The 22,555-nt window shown below is 42.2% G+C and overlaps 1 long non-coding RNA gene across 1 annotated transcript; it reads left to right on the top strand.

Moving 5' to 3' along the window:
• The first annotated feature begins 19,923 nt into the window (after positions 1-19,923).
• On the top strand, positions 19,924-21,922 carry LOC134970238 (uncharacterized). Its single transcript, XR_010189739.1, has 3 exons — positions 19,924-20,003; positions 20,079-20,270; positions 21,179-21,922. It is a non-coding gene; the product is annotated as an uncharacterized LOC134970238 (long non-coding RNA).
• The last annotated feature ends 633 nt before the right edge of the window (positions 21,923-22,555 follow it).

Here is a 22,555-nt window from a genome sequence, read left to right as displayed (position 1 = left end):
CCTGACAGGAAATTACTACCTTACACCCCAGTTTTTGGCCCTGCAACAACAGACCTCGGCCACCACAGGAATAAAACAAAATTCCACCATAGTATTACCCACACAGTAATGCCCCTTGCACCATATTATGCCCCCTGCACCATATTATGCAACACACTGCAATGCACGTGATAAATTATGCCCTACAGTAAAGCTCCTAATTACTTTTAAATGACCTGCTGGGTGTCATGCTAGTTGCCAGGGGTTTCACACGCTGGGTGTCATGCTCGTTGCCAGGGGTTTCACACGCTGGGTGTCATGCTCGTTGCCAGGGGTTTCATGTGCTGGGTGTCATGCTTGTTGCCAGGGATTTCACGTGCTTGGTGTCATGCTTGTTGCCAGGGGTTTCATTCACTGGGTGTCATGCTCGTTGCCAGGGGTTTCATGTGCTGGGTGTCATGCTCATTGCCAGGGGTTTCATGTGCTTGGTGTCATGCTCATTGCCAGGAGTTTCATGTGCTGGGTGTCATGCTCATTGCCAGGGGTTTCATGTGCTGGGTGTCATGCTTGTTGCCAGGGGTTTCATGTGCTGGGTGTCATGCTCGTTCCTAGGGATATCACACCTGGGGGTCATGCTCATTGCCAAGGTGAATGCTCATTACCAAGGGATTTGCTGGCGGGCACTCGGGAGGTGGAGTTTCGCAGAATGGCGCATTTGCGTCATGACATCACAACGCAATGGTGTCATTCCGTGAAACTCTGCCCCCCAGGCAGAGTACTTGAGAAGAGGAGGAGCAGTAAGTGGACTATGAGCCGCGGCGGGTGCCCCGTGCGGTTGCACGGCTTGTCCGCCGCAAGAAACGGCACTGGTGTGTATGTGCAGTGCTCCAATACATTAGGAAGGGGATGTGTGTGTGTGTGTGTGTGTGTGTGTGTGTATATATATATATATATATATATATATATATATATATATATAATATTATATTGCAAAATAAGTCCGGCACTACACTTACTAGCTTGTACTTTGCCCCATTGCACTCTGCAAATGGTGTAGTACAAGAAATAAGTAGACAGCGGCACTAAGGGACTTCAGACGTGAAGAATGTAATAACAAATGTCACATTTCAAAGCTAGCGTTTCGGGGCGCGTAGCCCCTTTGTCAAGGTGTCGTTGCCAAAGGAGCTATGCGCCCCAACTTCCATGTTACAGGCTGTTTGAATAATGACAGTTAGAAGCTGGTTGGTTGGTACTTTATCACTGTGCAATTTATCACTCTCCGAGGCTTGATAAATCTGGGCCTTAGTTGCAAAAGTGGCTGATAAGAGAGGAGATGTGGTTGTTTTAAGGAGTGTCTATACGGAGGAGTGTAACAGACTCTTGAATGACACCATCACCTATAAGAGACTAGACATGGACCCCATGGAGAAAATAGCAGAGGAAATTAGTTTATTACTCCATAGGGGACTATCTGAAAATAGTATTAATCAGGATGAATTTGGTTTTATGTTTAATCCACACCCTAGAATACCTATATTTTATATATTTTACCAAAAATACACAAGCAATTGGAAAAACCGCCTGGCCACCCAATTGTATCCAGTATAGGTTCGGCTACCTCTAATATCTCTGAATTTATTGATGCACATGTTAAAATATATATGTTTACATTAAAGTCGTATATTAAAGATTCCACACAAATACTTTTAATGATTTGGAGAGTTTGAAATGGAACAGTAAATTTCTGTGGGTGACGATAGATGTGGATGCGTTGTATACGTGTATACCTCACACAGGGTATTCAGGCCATTAAAGTATTTTTGGATCATTATATAAATATTAGTAAGAACAAGAAGTTTATCATTTTGGATTGTATTGAATACATACTGTACTTAAAAACAACTATTTCACCTTTCAGGAGTCCTTCTTTAATCAGGAATGTGGAGGAGCGATGGGGACAACCTATGCACCGAGTCTAGCAAACCTGAGTTTAGGAAAATGGGAAATGGAAACTATAGAAAAATAAACCCTTTGCAAGTTCTATTTATCTTTATAAAGTTTTATATATGATATACTAATCATCTGGTCATGGGACAAAAGCCTGTTTGACGAATTCATGTTATATTTGAATAAAAACTCCTATAATCTGCATTTTACCTCAAATTTCCAACAAGAAAGCATAGCATTTTTGGATTTGGTTTTGGACAGTATTATGTATTGTAATACAAGAGATGATGTCCAGACATATACAAATGTTAAAAAAATAGATTGGAATAGTTATATCCATTATCAGAGCTGCCACTATAAAAAGTGGATAGATAAACCATACTCACAGTTTGTAGGGTTGCGACACAACTGTTCTCATGTAAAGAAGTTTGAAGAACAGGCTGATGTTTATGGACAGAGATTTAGAGAAAAAAATGTATCCAGAGAATTTAACAAAGGAATGTCAAGATAAGGAAAAAGGAGAGATAGAACTGAATTGATGTTACATAAGCAGAAAAAAAGTTGATACTAGAGTGAATAATGGGGTTCCTTTTATTACTATATATAATGTGAAAGGAGGAGAAATTAGAACCTATTACATAAGCATTGGGATATATTGTGCCTAGATACGCTTCTAAAAGATATATGGGGTTATTCACAGTTGTTACCAAACAAAAAAAACGTTAGCAGTTGGGCAAAACCGTGTTGCACTGTAGGTGGGGCAGATGTAACATGTGCAGAGAGATTTAGATTTAGGTGGGTTTTATTGTTTCTGTGCAGGGTAAATACTGGCTGCTTAATTTTTACACTGCAATTTCTATTTCAGTTTGAACACACCCCACCCAAATCTAACTCTCGCTGCACATGTTACATCTGCCCCACCGGCAGTACAGCATAGTTGTGTCCAATTGCTAACTTTATTGGTTTGCTAACAAATCTCAATAACCCCCATAATTCCAAATCGAGCTCGTATCATACTATATATAGAAAATCATGTTCCTTGAAGAACAGTCTAGCACCCAGTAAGGGAAGATAATCTGTACAATAAGGGAAGATAATCAATATAATAAATTAGAAGGTTTCTATGCCTGTAATAAATGTAAAATCTGCCAATTTCTAAATAGAGACCATAAACAATTTTGAACCTCAGCTAATGGTAAATCATGTTAGATTAAAGGTAAATGAATGCCTTAGCACACATTCTTTATCTACTAGAGTGTGGCTGTGACAATTGTTACGTGGGAAAGACTAAACACCAGTTAGAATTACAAATATTAGAACATATGAGAAATATTCTAAATAAAGTGGAAAGTCATAGTGTCCCACGTCATTTTGCAGAGTGCTGTGGATCAAATTTAAATGGCTATACAAGTGGTTCTCAAACTGTGTGCCGTGGTACCCTGGGGTGCCGCGGGACACTTGCAGGGGTGCCTCAGGTTGGTGGTCCAGGACCAATTCAAATTATTTATGGTCAATGTAATAGGCAAAACCAGTGCTGCTGGCTGCCAATTGTAAAATATGTGGATAAACAAAAGCAAATCTAGTCTCTCTCCACATAACTTAACCTAAGGATGACATTTAAACACAATTTACTTAATTTTATATTTCTTCTAAATTTCTCAATAAGAAACTTTTGGCCTAGGGGTGCAGTGAAAAAAAAAGTGATTCTCTAGGGCGCCATGATTCAAAAAAGTTTGAGAACCACTGGGCTATAGATTTAAGTCTATAGAAAAAATCAATATGGATGAAAGCAGTGGCGGTTTTTACCTATGGGCTCAGGACTGCAGCCGCCCCCCTCCCAGGCAAAATCTTCCTATTAGAAGTCCTACCTGCCAGTCACAGACACTACAGGCAGTCCCATTGGTAGGTGTTCCTCCATCCGGGACTGCCAGACCGGGCTGCAACAGGCAGAGAGCTAGCTTCCTTTAGGAAGCCAGCTCGCTGCCTCGTCAGCCCTAACCTGCTTCTATCGGCTGCAGCCGATGCAGTCCATAGAAGCCGTGGTTTTGCGCATGCGCAGTACCATCACCACTACTGCACATGTGTCAGGTCCTGGCATCTGTGAACTGTACATAGCACAAGTGGCGGTACCCAGACGGCGACCGCTGTGGGGAAAAGGAGTGGGAGACTCAGTAGCAGCGGCAACCCTCCTCCTTCAATGAGATATGAGCCGCCGCTGGATGAAAGAAAGGGAGATATATTGAAACAACTTTCAAAGCATGGATATATACGCTGAATACTTTTGTGCCTTTAGGTTTATATGAGGGCTGTGACATCGTGCCTTATTTGCATGACTTGCATGTTCCGTGAATAGATTCTTGCACCACAATGACAGTGGGTTTATCCCGGCTTGTGTGCGTGTATAACCTGTCTGTGGTTGTACAGCATGCAATATGAGATGTTTGAACTCGTTGACTCTGTTTTAAAAAGTGTTGCGCGCATCATGCACAATGTACTGTATTATTGAGTAATGTGGTGCTATAATATTGTAACAAAATGGAAACGTTGAAAATGTTTATGAAGATGATAGCATTGATTTTATATTTTGTAAAGGAGGAGATGTCAATTTCAGGTCCGCATATCGAAAATCTAGATCTGTATACTGTTTATAAAAGACTGGGAGTAGTGTGGATTGGGCTACAATTAGTTAAATGGTGTCAGTCGTTATCAGTTAAACATCATACGTTTCTAAGCGGACTAGAAAACCGAAATCTCCTCCTAAATATGTATTTCAAATAAGTGTTCAATATTTAGACTGCTTGGCAGTGAACGTTATATCTAGTGGAGCTTTATATTTGAAAGTGACATTTTAAAGGGTTATTAAAAAGTGCACTTTTGTTAATGAGGAATTGGACACAGAGGAGTATATATACAGAGACATATATGGAGGCAAACCACACCTCCTGACAAAGTCCCGATTGGACGAAATGCATTGGGCGTGGCTGAGAACGTGGCCGCTGTGACATCACCTGCCAGGTCCGAAGCTAGCTTGTATGTGAGCCGGACAGATTACTGCTCCATCTAGCAGCTAAGTTATTGCTGGAGCATACACATGTGATTTTACACCTTGATGTAAGTGGGCATTTATTTCAAGTAAAATTGTTGTCTTTTATTATACTCACGAGTGTGCTCTCCATTTGTTTTACAATATATACAGTATCTATCTATCTATCTATCTATCTATCTATATATCTATCTATCTGTACAGTGCATCCGGAAAGTATTCACAGCGCTACACTTTTTCCACATTTTGTTATGTTGCAGCCTTATTCCAAAATGGAATAAATTCATTTTTTCCCTAAAAATTCTACACACAATTCCACATAATGACAATGTGAAAATGTTTTTTTTTTTTTTTTTTTTTAGATTTTTGCAAATTTATTAAAAATAAAAAAAACTAAGAAATCACATGTCCATAAGTATTGACAGCCTTTGCCAGGAAGCTCAAAATTGAGCTCAGGTGCATCCTGTTTCCACTGATCATCCTTAAGATGTTCCTACAGCTTAATTGGAGTCCACCTGTGGTAAATTCAGTTGATTGGACAAGATTTGGAAAGGCACACACCTGTCTATATAAGGTCCCACACTTGACAGTGCATGTCTGAAGCACAAACCAAGTATGAAGTCAAAGGAATTGTCTGTAGACCCCCGAGAAATGATTGTCTCGAGGCACAAATCTGGGGAAGGGTACAGAAAAATATCTGCTGCTTTGAAGGTCCCAATGAGCACAGTGGCCCCCATCATCCATAAATGGAAGAAGTTCGGAACCACCAGGACTCTTCCTAGAGCTGGCCGGCCGTCTAAACTGGGCGATCAGGGGAGAAGGGCCCTTGTCAGGAAGGTGACCAAGAACCCGATGGTCACTCTGTCAGAGCTACAGCATTCCTCTGTGGAGAGAGGAGAACCTTCCAGAAGGACAACCATCTCTGCAGCAATCCACAAATCAGGCTTGTATGGTAGAGTGGCCAGACGGAAGCCACTCCTTAGTAAAAAGCGCATAGCAGCCCGCCTGGAGTTTGCCAAAATGCACCTGAAGGACTCTCAGACCATAAGAAACAAAAGTCTTTGGTCTGATGAGACAAAGATTGAACTCTTTGGTGTGAATGCCAGGCGTTATAAAGTACCTGGTTATAATGGACACTTACTGTAGTGGAAAGTGTGATACGAGTGAGGTACAGTAGTTTTGTCTACTAAGAGTGCAGGAATCAGTCACAAAAATGCGGTCAAGAAATAACTAAAATTAACTTAAATGCCAAATACTGAATGTGTACTAGGAAGAGTGGTGATTACGTTATATAACGATGCCTGTTAGAACCTTACTAGCAAGTTTAACCTTGACAGTTCAGGTTACATAATTCCCGAGACAATGATCATAGTAACTTGTCTTAACATCTCTCACACGTTCTACCTTCCCGTATTCTTGAGGTGTGTATGTGTAGAGGATTTACACAAATATGTCTTTGTTACTCAAGGATGAAATGTATAATGCAGCTAATTCCAAGAATAATCCGAAGTTTATAGTCTGTGTGTACTGTAATTAGGGGTTGGCCAACCTCATATATTGCATCATTTTCATTTATTTCAATATATAAATTGTAGAAGTTTTTAAAAATCTGCCGGTAATAACATGTTACTTTTCTTTCCATACCTTTCATATGTGCCAAAAAGATTTCATTTTCCAAAGGGTACATCTGAAACTGCTAATAAAACGTGCACAATGCAACACCTGCAATTAATACTTTAATAAAATATGTCACGCTTTCTACACATTTCTGCAGCACATTATTATTTTATTTTATACAATACTGTATCTTTTATAGCGACTCTTTACGATGCTGTGATGCCATTGGTCACTTGAACAGCTGCAAATCTCTGATCCCACAGGGAAAATGGGGTTTTTGTGATGCACCTATTTCTTCAGACCTGTGCCAAGTTATATGTACGGGAAGGCACAGCAGCTTTAAATGCTGGAAAAGGGCGGATTCAGATTTTTTTTAGCAATTTATTGGGTGACCGAAGAATCTCTACCAACACCCACCAAATAGATGACATGTATTTTAGATTTCCTTGGAGGCACCAGTAATTTGGGGCCAGATGTAATGGCTTGTGAGATGTCCCGAGCTCCGAGACTTCGGCCGAACTCGTATGTTTATTTGAAGCAGAAAACATTTACAAGGTAAATCCTGGTTGGATTTGCCCTGCAAATGTTTGCTGCTTTAAAAAACGTACAAGTTCAGCCGCAGTCTCAGAGCTCTGGCCGTTTCGCAAGCCATTAAGGGGGTCATTCCGAGATGATCGTAGCTGTGCTAAATTTAGCACAGCTACGATCATTCACACTGACATGCGGGGGGGATGCCCCGCATGTCAGTGCCGCCTCCCCCCCCCACAGAAGTGCAAAGGCATCGCACAGCGGCGATGCCTTTGCACTTCAAGAGTTGCTCCCGACCATCGCAGCTTTAGCGTGCTGGCCGGGAGCTACTCATCGCTCCCCAGCCCGCAGCGGCTGCGTGTGACATCATGCAGCCACTGCGGCCCGCCCCCCGTTCGGTCCGGCCACACCTGCGTTGTCAGGACCGCGCCCCGTTCCCCTCCCCCCCTCCCCCGCCCAGCGACCGCCTCTGCATGTCAATCAGGCAGGGGCGATCGTAGTGGGCCGACGGCCTTCGGCCATCTGCCATGCGCCGGTGCACTGCGGTGGCGGTGCATGCGCAATCCTGACCCGATCGCACTGCTGCGAAAAACTGCAGCGTGCAATCGGGTCAGAATGACCCCCTTAATCCGGCCCTTTGAGTTTAATATAGGGAAATGAAAAAAACAACAACTATATATTGCAATTAAAGGGAATGAGAGCAGCCTCCACCTTACCAACAGAAGGAAACACCAACTTCTAAAACATAAGGGGAGGCAAGGATAGGCGAGTCAGCCGGTTGCTAAATAAACACAAAAGGATATTCTGAAACAGTGTCCAGGAAATAATTACCCAAATTACCGGTACGTGGTACAGAGATTTAATAAGAAGCACAGCAGTATAATTACACATTTATAACAACATAAGTATATATAAAAACACATAGATAGTAACTGGGGGATCAATCAGCAACTCCGCAAAATGAGGTATTACGGTGGGCTAATGCCATCAAAGCAAAAGGGGCCCGGGCTAACCAGCTCGACACAACCGCAGCAAGCATTGGAAGCCAAAATGGCTTTAGATCCAACTCCCCTTTTACAGCATGAGTCCGTATATAACGAGTTTCGAATTGATAAACAGTTTTTCTTCAGATGCGGATAGCATGCTTCTCAACTGGAAACAATGTTCATACCTTAGAACAAGAGATTGAAAAATGGCAAACACGCCTATCAGCGTATATTTTTCGCTGTTCTCTTAACCGCAAGTGATGTTTGCGTTCCAAAATCCATTTGCAGCCATATTTCCACTATGCGTTCCGCCCTCTCCAATGTATACAATCATGCGTTCCAAATGGCGACCATTCATAGCTTGTGTTCCAGGCAGTCAAAGAACGATCTATTTACCTCATGGTTTATGTATGCCAGAATAAAGGAAGCATAATGCATTTCAGCTGGTGTCTATTTTGAAAGTTTATACGTCATCGGCCATTCCACTTGATAGTTGAGATTAATAGAGTGCGCTCATGTGCAAATCAGGTCAATCCATAGTAGGTGCTCCTCAATCCTATTTATATATCCATAAGGTCTCTTACTGAAAATAGGTGAATTCTTCCTACGATTATAAAATAACTAAAACCGTACTTCGTATTCTGGTAGTGTCCGTCCCTGAAATCGCAAAGGAGTACTACCCACCTCAGCAGTTAAAATATATTTATTTATTATTATTTATTAGCAGTTTCTTATATAGCGCAGCATATTCCGTTGCGTTTTACAATTAGAACAACAGATATAGAACAAACTGGGCAAAAACAGACAGACATAGAGGTAGGAAGGCCCTGCTCGCAAGCTTACAATCTATAGGGAAATAGGCATTGATACACAAGGATATATATGAGTCGGATGCGGTCTAATTCCATAGCAAAGATACAAAAGAAATAAAGAAGTAAAAAAGGATTAAGAAACATGTGAAAGTCTTAACATATAAATATATAAAGCTGGTAAAGTGACATACAAATGAATCTAAAAATCATTTCAGCTCAAAGTCAACATTAAGACTTAGAATTTGATGGGAGATAAGAACCACTTGGCCCATCTAGTCTGCCCTTTTTTATCCTTTAGGCAATCTCAACCCTTTTTGAACCTTAATTCTTTGTAAGGATATTCATATGCCTATCCCAATCATGTTTAAATTGCTCTACAGTCTTAGCCTCTACCACCTCTGATGGGAGGCTATTCCGCTTATCTACTACCCTTTCTGTGAAGTAATTTTTCCTTAAATTTCCCCTGAGCCTCCCCCCCCTCCAGTCTCAGTGTATGTCCTTGAGTTCTAATACTTCTCTTCCTTTGAAGAATGTTTCCCTCCTGAACTTTGTTAAGACCCTTGATATATTTTAAAGTTTCTATCATGTCCCCCCTTTCCCTTCTCTCCTCCAAACTATACATGTTAAGATCTTTTAGCCTTTCCGGGTAAGTTTTGTGATGTAGGCCATGCACCATTTTAGTTGCCCTTCTTTGTACACTCTCTAATGTATTTATATCCTTCTGGAGATAGGGTCTCCAGAACTGGACACAGTATTCCAGATGAGGCCGCACCAATGACCAATACAGTGGCATTATTACTTCTTTTTTCCTGCTACTGATTCCTCCCCCTATGCAACCAAGCATCTGACTTGCCTTTCTCATTGCTTTGTTGCATTGCTTTCCTGCCTTCAAGTCACTTGAAATAGTGACTCCTAAATCCCTTTCCTCCTCAGTAGTTTCCATTATAGTACCCTTGATACCATATTTAGCCTTTGGGTTTTTGAGACCCAAGTGCATGATTTTGCATTTTTTAGCATTAAACTGTAGTTGCCACGTTATTGACCATTTCTCAAGCCTAGCTAGGTCATTAGTCATTTGTTTTACCCCTCCCGGCGTGTCTACCCTGTTGCATATCTTTGTATCATCTGCAAAAAGGCATACCTTCCCTTCAATACCATCTGCAATGTCACCAACAAAGATATTAAAGAGAACTGGACCAAGTACAGATCCCTGGGGTACTCCACTGGTAACATTTTCCTCCATAGATTGCACTCCATTAACTATAACGGTCTGTTTCCTATCCTGCAACCAGGTTCTTATCCATTTAACTGTTTTATAATCCACCCCCAAGCTTTCAAGTTTATTTAGCAGTCTGCGATGTGGGACAGTGTCAAATGCCTTACTAAAGTCTAGATATACTACATTTACAGCTCTCCCTTGATCTATTATTTTTCGTCACAGAGTCAAAAAAGTCAATAAGATTTGTTTGGCATGACCTCCAACCAGTAAATCCATGCTGTTTTGGATCCTGTAAGTTGTTTGATTTAAGATATTCCACAACTCTTTCTTTTAATAGTTTTTCCATTACTTTCCCTACTACTGATGTAAGGCTTACTGGTCTGTAGTTACTTGTTTCTTCCCTGCTTCCACTTTTGTGCAGTGGAACTACATTTGCTCTTATCCAGTCCTCTGGAATAGCACCTGTATTTAGTGACTGGTTAAATAATTCTGTTAAAGGTGTAACCAGCACATCTTTTAGCTCTTTGAGTATCCTTGGGTGTATCCCATCTGGTCCCATTGATTTATCCACTTTTAATTTTGAAAGTTCTGTTAGGACCTTCTCCTCTGTTAATGTACTTTCATCTACCTTATTTTTATGAATGTCCTTGCAACTTAACTGTGGCCCCATCCCTTCTTCTGTAGTAAATACTGAGCAAAAATGATTATTTAGGTGATCTGCTATTGCCTTGTCTCCCTCTACCAAATGCTCACTCTCTGTCTTAAGTCTTATTATTCCTCCATTTGATTTTCTCCTTTCACTTATATACTTAAAATAGTTTTGCCCCCTTTATCTACTGACTGGCCCATTTTCTCCTCAGCTTCTGCCTTTGCACGTCTAATCACTTTCTTAGCATCCTTCCGTCTGTCAAGATATGCCTCTTTGTCGTTATTATTTTGAGTCTGTTTGTATTTTTTAAAAGCCATCTTTTTTGCTTTCACACTAGTTGATACTTCTTTTGTGAACCACACTGGCTTCCTTTTCCTGGTGCTTTTCCTAACCATTTTGATACAAAGGTCAGTTGCACTTAGTATTGCACTTTTCAGTTTTTCCCACCTCTCCAGCACTCCTTCCAAGTTCCTCCAGTCCACCAAAGAATCACTTAAACATCTCCCCATTTTTGCAAAGTCAGCATTTCTAAAATCCAACACCTTTGTTTTCGTGTGACAGGAGTTGGATACTGTCTTTATACTAAACCATACTGCTTGATGATCACTGGATCCCAGGTGCTCACACACATATATGTCGGATATCCTTTCACCATTTGTAAGAATTAAATGTAATATTGAGTCTTTGCGAGTGGGCTCCCTCACCAATTGCTTGAGAGATGCTCCCTGTAAGGAATGTAGAAATTTGCCACTTGTAGCTGAACTTGCAAAAGACCCCTCCCAATTTACATCAGGTAAATTAAAGTCTCCCATGATTATGACTTCTCCCTTTAAAGCCATTTTAGTGATGTCCAACAAAAGGGTCCTGTCCAAATCCTGCCCCTGTCCTGGTGGTCTATAGATCACCCCAATGCGAATAATGTCCTTTTCCCTGGTTTCTATGGTGACCCAAAGGGCCTCAGTTTTGTCTTCAATATTTTGTATTAAAGTAGCATTTATGCTTTTTTTCACATACTTTGCTACCCCTCCTCCTATTCTTCCCATTCTATCCTTTCTAAATAAATTGTATCCTGGTATAGTTATGTCCCAGTCATGATTCTCATTGCACCATGACTCTGTAATTGCCACAAAATCCAGATTATCCCTTGTCATTATCGCAGTTAGCTCTGGAATTTTGTCTCCTAAGCTCCTAGCATTGGCACACATAGCTTTAAGAATTTTGTCTAGGCATTTGTTATTAGTAGCCATGTCTAGACCATACCACATAAATGACAAGTTTAAAATTGAAATGACCTGTTTGGGGATGTTGCTCAGTGTTTTTTTTTACTAATCAGGAATCACATTCTGCCCTCTACACCACGACTACACCTCACTAAATGTAAAGATATAGTACACCTGACCACAATGGCCAAATGATCAAAGGAGATAAACACCAGAGAGCATGCAATAATAAACTATGTTTCACTGTGCAACTTCCCCACACATGCAATGCCAATTACAAGCCAATCATGACATCAGAAAAAATACATGAGTTTACATAAGAGAGAGCTGTAGTGAGCAGATTGGGGATGTCTTTTCATAGTTTAAAAGGACAGATAATATTGGTACAGGTTAGAATTCAGATGTTTGTGGTAAGCTATAGACAAAAATTTGAGTAGTTGCGGATGAAGTGAAAAGGTCTTGCAGCGTTCCTATCACAGATTTAAGTTATAAGTGTCTGGGTTACTCAGGCTGGAGTAGTTTGATGTGTCGAGGAATTGGACTCACATTTGTTTGAAAGCTGTCCTTTAGTGGTCCTGATTATGGATTGATTGTTGTCCTTCTGTTTACCTTCGTTTTAACGTCAGTGTAACGTCGAAATTATGTTTAAACTTGTAGTTATCCTTTGAATAATGTCCTTTGAAGTAATGGCCCACAAGCCTACGGCCCAAGCCTCCTTAATGCTCTTTAAGTAATGGACCAAGCATATGAATACACTGATTACACCCAACTCCAATGATTCCTCCCCCAGCAATGGCAAGTAATAAAACAGTTTAAAGAAAACAAACTAACATACCAACCACTGAGATTTATCAGTTTTGCCCTCATGTCTATACTCAGGAGATAACATTCCAATTTATCAATAGCAACCCATCATATACATAAGGAATCTAATAAAAAAAGCAGATTCCTTATGCCTATAGCAATGCTATCATTCTTAACACCCAATTTGCTATTTAGTAATTCAGTGCAATCAGTAGTGATAATCTGCAGCTCTCATTTTCAATAGACATAGATAAGTATATATTCACAAGCAGTCATTTGTGACTTAACGGGACTAAAGTGTCAAGTGCATAAATCCATGTCTTTTCACATTTTGCCAGTCTTTTTGTCAAGATCTCTAGTTTTCCAGTTCTCTTTGATACATTATAATCCAAGGAATATTTTCATATTTATTTTTTTTTATTTTTTATTTCTGACAAAAAATATGTATTGTATGCAGTCCTTTTTGGATATTGGGGGTCAATCCGAGTTGTTCACTCATTGCCGATTTTCGCAACGGAGCGATTAAGGCGAAAATGTGCATGCGCATGGTACGCAGTGCGCATGCGCTAAGTATTTTAGCTCAAAACTTAGTAGATTTACTCACGTCCGTTGTTGAAGTGATCGTAGAGTGATTGACAGGAAGTGGGTGTTTCTGGGTGGAAACTGGCCGTTTTCTGGGAGTGTGCGGAAAACGCAGGCGTGCCAGGATAAAACGCGGGACTGTCTGCAGAAACGGGGGAGTGGCTGGCCGAACGCAGGGTGTATTTGTGACGTCAATCCAGGAACGAAACGGGCTGAGCTGATCGCAGTTTAGGAGTAAGTCTCGAGCTACTCAGAAACTGCTAAGAATTTTCTATTCGCAATTCTGCTAATCTTTCGTTCGCAATTCTGCTAAGCTAAGATACACTCCCAGAGGGCGGCGGCCTAGCGTGTGCATTGCTGCTAAAAGCAGCTAGCGAGTGAACAACTCGGACTGACCCCCATTGGGCCTAATTCAGAGTTGTACTCTATGCCAATGTTTTTGCAATCAAGCGATTATCAGCAGACTAGACTGTGCACGCACGAAGGTTACTTTGCAATTGCGTTCACAATGAGGACTCAGTTGCAAAGTGACTGATGCACTTAACACTTTAGTCCCGTTAGGTCTTAATGTGGATTTTAAACTGTAATGGTTTTTAGATTAATTAGTATTTCATCTTACCAACTTTATATATTAAAGGGGACATGTACTAAGCAGTGATAAAAGTGAAGTGAGCCAGTGGAGAAGTTACCCATGACAACCAATCAGTTGCTCTGTATACTTTTGTAGTATGCATATTATAAATGTTACGTCAATACTGTTTGGTTGCCATGAGCAACTTCTCCACTGGCTCACTTCTTCACTTTTAATCACTGCTTAGTACATCTCCCCCAAGCCTTTTTTTGAACAGTTTATTTGTAATTTTAAATTAGAATCGAAGAAGAAAGCCAAAAATAACATAGCCAGTCATGTCACCGTAATACACAAGGGTCCTTATAACCGTGCTAATGTCAAGTGCAGCATATGGCAATCAAATACTTATTAATGACGTAATGAGGACAGAAATACAAAAATATGTCAGCTTTGCTTGTGTTTTAAGAAGAAAAGAAAATACAGATGTAGCTGCGAGGAAAAGTACATCATAGAAAATGAACGTAATTGTTAATCCCTGCTGATTGAATCGGCCCGGTGCTGTAATTAGCTGCGGAGAAAAACTCAGCGGCTAATTGAATATGTCCCACTGACTGCTTGCCCATTCATTCAGGCCTATTCACAGGCATTTAGTAGTAGGACAAATTAACAAATCAACGGAAGCTCTGGCTTGAGGTTATTTAACTCTAACACACTTTATAGCTGAAATGTTATTTGTATAATGATATACCGATTCTCACTGACTCTTGGTTACACAGGTTACTATGCTAAAGGTGCACATTTTGCCCATCTGTGCTCACACATATAACAACTACAACAAATCCAGTACAAATAAAACAACACATATACTGTAGGTTCCTCACACCGGGGGAATTGTATCAAACCTTCTGAAGAGTGCAGAAATGGAGAAGTTGCCTATAGTAACTAATCAGCTTCTACCTATCATTTTATAGAATGTACTTGATAAATGCTAACTACAGCAGCAGCTACTGGCGGATCTTTAATGGATGCAGTGTGAACACAAGCACCCGTGGTCCAGGGGAAACCACACCGCAGCCATGTTTTCAATACTTTCCCTCCGGAGTCCTGCGTCGGCAGCAGCAGTGCTGCAGAAACCACAGGGAAAATGGTGTGCTGGGCATTTTGCTGGCATTTCACACATGTGCAGGAGGAAAATCACAGAAAAATGGCCGTTGCGCCATTTTCCAGGAGACTTGCACACACGCACTTGACTATGGTCTCCTACTGACCCTAGTGTCTGGAGTCTATTGCTATGCCAGCTAGAGAGAAGGGCGCCCGGATGGAGACTGCACATAGTATAGCTTGAGGCGCCCCTGGTAGAAGTTTATTAGTTGCTATGGGCAATTTGCCCACTTCTCCACTCTTTAGAAGGTGTGATATTGTCTGTTTCCTCCACTGTCAGAAAACATACACCTTTGCATTATCACCCTCATTTGAATGCATGTCAGCGCCATCTGCCAGGAATGACTCAGCAACATCTTAATCCTGGGCAGAAACATTCACACCTTTAAACTAATATTCCAATATGTTATGTAAAGGCACCCTATTCTTCAAGACAAAAGACAAAAAATAACGAGCTATGAACTATGCCCATGCTGATTACATTTTAATTTAACCTTGTTAAAAAGAACTGTCCACCAACACAGGGCACTAGTTAGGAAATTATAATTTTATCATCTCATTGGCTAGATGTGACTTATCACCTTGGGTTTATGAGCAGAACATACACAGTACAGTGTACTGCGGCCGACATACTCATTTGTGTCCTATTTAAGTTGTAAATGTTAGCTGCTTTAAGTTGTGTGTGAATGTGAGCCGCTTTAAGTTGTGTGTATATATGAACATAGGCGTACGCAGAACATTTTATTAGGGGTTCACTGTCAGAGGAGTGTGTTTAGCACCCCTACTGGGCGTGTCTACACTGCCTTTTGGGTGTGTCTAGCACCGCCTATTGGCACGCAATACAATATAAATCACGTACCACAAGGGGCCTGCCACTGCAAACGAAGGGGGAGTCAACATAACAGCAGCACATCCCCGCTGTACTGACAGCAGCACATCCACACCTCACTGACAGCACATCCCCGCCTCACTGACAGCAGCACATCACTGCCTCACTGACAGCAGCACATCCCCACCTCACTGACAGCAGCACATCACTGCCTCACTGACAGCAGCACATCCCTGCCTCACTGACAGCAGCACATCCCTGCCTCACTGACAGCACATCCCCGCCTCACTGATAGCAGCACATCCCCGCCTCACTGACAGCAGCACATCACTGCCTCACTGACAGCAGCACATCCCTGCCTCACTGACAGCACATCCCCGCCTCACTGATAGCAGCACATCCCCGCCTCACTGACAGCAGCACATCCCTGCCTCATTGACAGCAGCACATCCCCGCCTCACTGACAGCAGCACATCCCCGCCTCACTGACAGCAGCACATCACTGCCTCACGGACAGCAGCACATCACCGCCTCACTGACAGCACCACATCCCCGCCTCACTGACAGCACATCCCCGCCTCACTGACAGCAGCACATCCCTGCCTCACTGACAGCAGCACATCCCTGCCTCACTGACAGCAGCACATCCCCACCTCATTGACAGCAGCACATCCCCACCTCACTGACAGCACATCCCCGCCTCACTGACAGCAGCACATCCCCGCCTCACTGACAGCAGCATATCCCCGCCTCACTGACAGCAGCACATCCCCGCCTCACTGACAGCAGCACATCCCGTCCTCACTGACAGCAGCACATCACCCCCTCACTGACAGCAGCACATCCCCGCCTCACTTATACCCTTCAACTGTACCTTTTTAAAAGGTACAGTACCTTTTTTATGGTCTGTACCAATTTTTGGCTCCCCAAATTTCCATTGAAAGTATAGGAAAAGGGGCATGGCCACGCCCCCTTTCTAATTTGTACCGATTTTTATGTGTAAAATGTTGGAGGGCATGCTCACTGACAGCGCTGGCACATCCCTGCCACACACACAATATACTAGTTGGGCACCCTAAATGAATAACATGCCCCCACAAAGACCAATATAGATGCAGAGCCCAAGGTACTGCAATCTGGACTATACAGATGACGCTAAACATATTTTACATGCTTTTTTATGATGTTGATGACAGTGAATACACTGAAACAATGATCTTACATTCGGCTGAGTGTTTTATTGTTCATTATTAATGGACCCTGCACCAATGTTTTTTATGGGAATTTGAGTGCTGTCTTACTGTTTGATATATATAAACCGATGAATCCGGCACTCAAAGTGAGATGACCGATGCCCCGTTGCCATCCAAAGACAATTCAATAATAGCAATAAAAGTAGAGGCGGCACTCAAACGGACTTCAATCCATAATAATGCAGACCGCAACCACAGTACGTGGATTCTAACTGTGGTTGTAGCCTGCATCATTATGGATTGAAGTTTGTTTGCGTGCCACCCTCTACTTCTAATGCTATATATATATATATATATATATACACACACACATACATAGATATTTAAATGCTGTAAGTGCCACCATTTCGTTTACCTTGATATATATAGAGAGAGTTTAAACACTTTTAAGACATTTTTACTTACTGTAACACTAGTGTAACACACAGTCAGCCTGCTCAGTGCTCAAGTGGTGTGTTACTGGCTGGCTGCTGCATGCAAGTGCTTCCAGACTCCGAGCCTGGATCCGTGGGATACACACATTGAAGGAGGCGGAGCTACGAGTGGGGATCCTGGGTTTCCGCAAAGGACTATGGGAGGCCAATTTACTTTCAGTTTTATATGCGCGCAGAAGCAGTTCACAAATGTTGACTCTGACTGCTCTGATCGCAGCAAAGAAGGGGTGAGTGCATTCCGCCGAGGGGACCACAGGACCGGCCTAGGATCATCTGTCCCAGCTTCCTGGCATCAGTGTCTGGTGGGGGTGCCACACATTAGGCGGTGTCTGTGTGCACCAGGCACTCCCGTGCGCACACCTATGCATGTGATCCGCTTTATGTTGTGTGTAAATGTGAGCCGCTTTAAGTTGTGTGTAAATGTGAGCCGCTTTAAGGGGGTCATTCCGAGATGATCGTAGCTGTGCTAAATTTAGCACAGCTACGATCATTCACACTGACATGCGGGGGGGACGCCCAGCACAGGGCTATCTCGCCCCGCATGTCAGTGCCGGCCCCCCCTCGCAGAAGTGCAAAGGCATTGCACAGCGGCGATGCCTTTGCACTTCAAGAGTAGCTCCCGACCTGTGCAGCTTTAGCGTGCTGGCCAGGAGCTACTCATCACACCCCGGCCAGCAGCGTCTGCGTGTGACATCCGTTCGGTCCGGCCACACCTGCTTTGGCTGGACCGCGCCCACGAAATGGCGGGCAAACGCCGCCGTTTCGCTCCCCCCCGCCCAGCGGCCACCTCTGCCTGTCAATCAGGCAGAGACGAACGTAGCGGCCTTCGGCCGTCTGGCATGCGCAATTCTAGCCCGATCGCACCACTGTGATAAACTGCAGCGTTCTATCGGGTCAGAATGACCCCCAAAGTTGTGTGTACATGTGAGCAGCTTTAATATGTGTGTATATGTGAGCCGCTTTAAGTTGTGAGTAAATGTGAGCTGCTTTAAGTTGTGTGTAAATGTGAACCGCTTTAAGTTGTGTGTAAATGTGAGCCGCTTTAAATTGGGTACACATGTGAGCTGTTCTAAGTTGTGTGTACATGTGAGCCGCTTTAAGTTGTGTGTAAACGTGACCTGCCTTTAACCACTTAACTAATCCCCCCCCCCCCCCCCCCAACAAAACTGCTCGGAAATTGTCAGTTTTTTTTATTACTTAATAAAGTTTAAAAAGTATTTTTAATCATACATTAAAATATTTTAAAATAACTTCCCATCCCCCGATGAAAATAGACCACAAGGGGTAAATTTACTAAAATTCGTATTTGTACTGATTTGGGAGAGATTCATCACGAATGACATCGAAAGTGTAATTTTGCAACTTTTTGAATTTGTTACGCCTCATTTACTAAGCTGTCGTATTTTTATTTTTCGTGTTTTCCGATGTCGATGTCATTCGTATTTTTGTAAGGTATAATGCGGCCGATTTAGTGGTTTTGCGGCCGTGTTATGAGTTTTTTTTTACGACTGCGTCACATTTCGGTAACGGCAGTGTTTATCCGTTCCCGGACGCTTTTTTTTTCTAAGTTTCGATTTTGTCACTCGTCCGTGATTGGTTTGATTCGTGACGGAGGAGTCTCTGTGCTCATTACTATAAAAACGCCCCAAACTGGCCGCACCTCGTGGGTTTAGCTAGTGGAGAGGAGAGAGGAAGGTGTGTTAGGAGTTGGTGAGTTTTGTGGAGTTTGTGGAGGATTTGAGGAGGAGTTTTGCGATTGTTGCGTGCTGTACTGTGTGTGTAAGTAGTCTTGTCATACTTGTTGTGTAGTTATTTAAAAGTCTGTCTAGTTTTTTTTTTTTTTTTTAACATCTATTGTCATTGTTTTGTAATTTTTTCAATTTCAATGGACTTATGTATATTTTGTGTTGTTCTGGGTTGTCAGTTGTGTTGATGATGTGATTTTTCATGCATTTTTGGACTTGATGTTTACAATTTTGTGCAGATATTTGTGGCTAGTGTTTTCTTGTTAGCGTCTAAAATTGATAATTTAGCGTGCAATATTGTGGCTGTGTCAAGCTACGACGTTTGGGTTTTAAGTAGTATAATATTGTGCATTATGCGCCTTTGTGTATGTATTGTTTGGTGAAATTGTTTCGCATTTACAGTATACACACCCAATGAAGTCATGCATTCAAGCCTAAGCATCGTATAGTTTACTTCTCATCAGGTACCACATATGTTTACATCCCAATAAGTAATTTGCATAAACATATCAACAAAAGAGTATGTTCATAAGGACATTCTTCATATTTCTACAGTACGCCGGAGAAGCAGCACAGCCAGGCCACATACAACACTGCCAAGAGATGCAGATGGTGGCAATGCAGGTAAGATTTAACTGTAAACACATATTCTGCAAACACATAGAAACACAAAATGTTAATGATTATCTTATCACATAGGTTCTTCGTCTAATCCACTAAGGAGCTCGGTTTCTGTGGCTACGAGGCCACCCAAGAGGCCCCGTCTTGAGGCTCAAGCTCCAGCACCAGCATCACCACCCCAACGGCGCATCTCCGCAGTGTCGGCCATGCCACCACTAGCTCTTTTGGCCAGCCCCCAAAGTGAGGATCCACAATCCCCTCAGTTGTCTGGTGAGTAAACCTAACAATTACGTGTTATTAAGTACAAAAACAGTGGGGTAGATTTATTAACCTGGAGAAGGCATAAGGAAGTTAAAAAACACTGATATGTGCAAGATGATAAAGGCAGCAGTACAAAATAAACACAACTGTTAATGTACATATTGGAGCTGTTTGCCTTGTGCCTTTATCATCTTGCACATATCACTGGTTTTTCACTTCCTTATGCCTTCTCCAGGTTTATACATCTGCCCCACTGTTAGTACAGAAAAAAAAAATGACACAAATGACCAATCATCCTTGCAATAATCAACAACAACAAGCAGATGGTGTTAAGGTAATTTTAGATGGTTAATTGTCAGATGTGATGTTGGCCATATCAACACATTTTTTAAACAGAATTTTTGGCCAAAAAAAACAACATAAATGTTAAGTCTCATCCAATTGTTTTGCATGGCCAACATCACCACTTCTAAACATAGGGCACCTTAAAACTTTTTCACCCATTGTTAATGTGTACATTTTAGACCACTATATTAGTTAACGTTTGGGCCAGACCGCTGACTGCCTTGAACAATGTATGAGTGTATTGGTCAACACATTTATTGTATTGTGTGTGTTGTTCCAAAGGAAGCTTCATACCCAATATGCAAATGTAGTACTTTGTATTTGTTAGAGTTCTTCGTGTTTAAACAGTAATTATGGCTCTGAATCCTACTATTCCCACAAACTTTAAACAACTGAGTAGTGAACGTTAGAAGCCACATATTTTAATAAAAGGTGACCAACATAGTTAAGTTTAGGCCACAATCTATTTAGCTGTTACATTAATATTAAGAAGTAATGCATGTTGACGTAAAGCTATAGTAAGACCAATGCTACATATGTACTAAATAGTGGCTGTCTTCAACCCCATACAGACCCAGGCATCATCACCGAGGATGTCCAGCAGGAACGTGACCAGGAGACCTTCACACTCCACCTGCAGCCCATCGATCCGACACAGCCAACCACGCCTCAGGACATACCCCAACCACCCCAAACATACCATAGCCCCCAATTGAGCACAACACAAGGCGACACACAAATGGGCCCTGAGTTTTGGAGCCGTTGGTCGTCACAACAGGCACAACACTACGCATGCCTCACCACCCACAGCCAATACCTGTCAAGTCTGCCCCATCATTTGCCTAGACTGAGTCGCAACTCAGGCAGACTTATAGTGCAGGTGGGCCGAAATCGCTAACTCCATGGAACAGATGAGGGCAGACAAATCCCAAATGCAGTCAAACCTCATACGCATCTTGGATGAACAGCAGCGCCAGCAACAAACACTCATCCAGATCATCCAACATAATCAAATGATAAATGATAACCTATCAAGAATGATCTCAAACAACACTACCGCTAATACGCAGCTCACAGCAAGCTTGAACAATCTTAGTCAAAGCCTAAGTGTGTTGGCATCACACCATGTGACATCGAGCTCGGGGACAACTACACCAAGCAACACCCCAGTTCAATCCCCAGTTCGACGCTCAAGTCGAAGCCGCGCCAACTAGCCGGCACAATCATCCGCACCCAGCACACACAAAAAAAAAGAAGATAATAATGCATGCACAGAATATGGTGACCATTTAACTTTTTTCTGTTTTTTGGGTAATAAATTGGTGTGTTAAAAAATAAAAATTGTTAACACGGAATATGTGTATTGCTTAATTCGCTACACAAACAACCTCCACATTAGTGTCTAGGGCCAGATGTGTATTGCTATAAATATATTGCCTACCCCTAGGTGTCCTCAGCTCAACGTGTGTCTAATCTATGGCACCCAGCACATTGGCCATGGCCACAAGATCACATAAAGCTACCCTGACTGCATGCCACTGCGACTCCTGGGTAGGGAAGCAGAGAGAGGCATCTATGTAGCCATCCAAGACATCCAAAACCTGAGTGGCCATTCAAAAATTAAAGGTGAGTGTCATGACCTGTAATCAATACAATACTGTGTTATATTACATTACAGAAGCAACACTTAGACATAGACATGTATGTATGTTTTAACTCACCTGAATTACATATTTAGAAAAGGTGGCCTGTGAGATACTAATGACATCGCCAGTCACTGGCTGGAAGCTGCCAGTAGACATAAAGTGCAACACAGGCAGGAGTTTGTGCAGGCCTGAGACAGAGCGAGAGCGTGCTGTCTCAGGGTCTAGGTTCAGTTTGACCAGGTCATACAGAGTGAAAATATTATTTACATTTAGTCTGAGCCATAGGCGTGCGCAGCACATTTT

The sequence above is a fragment of the Pseudophryne corroboree genome, chromosome 11 (assembly GCF_028390025.1).
Source record: "Pseudophryne corroboree isolate aPseCor3 chromosome 11, aPseCor3.hap2, whole genome shotgun sequence".
Lineage (NCBI taxonomy): Eukaryota > Metazoa > Chordata > Amphibia > Anura > Myobatrachidae > Pseudophryne > Pseudophryne corroboree.
Note: the sequence above shows the minus strand (reverse complement) of the source record. Positions and strands in the feature narration are given on the sequence as shown.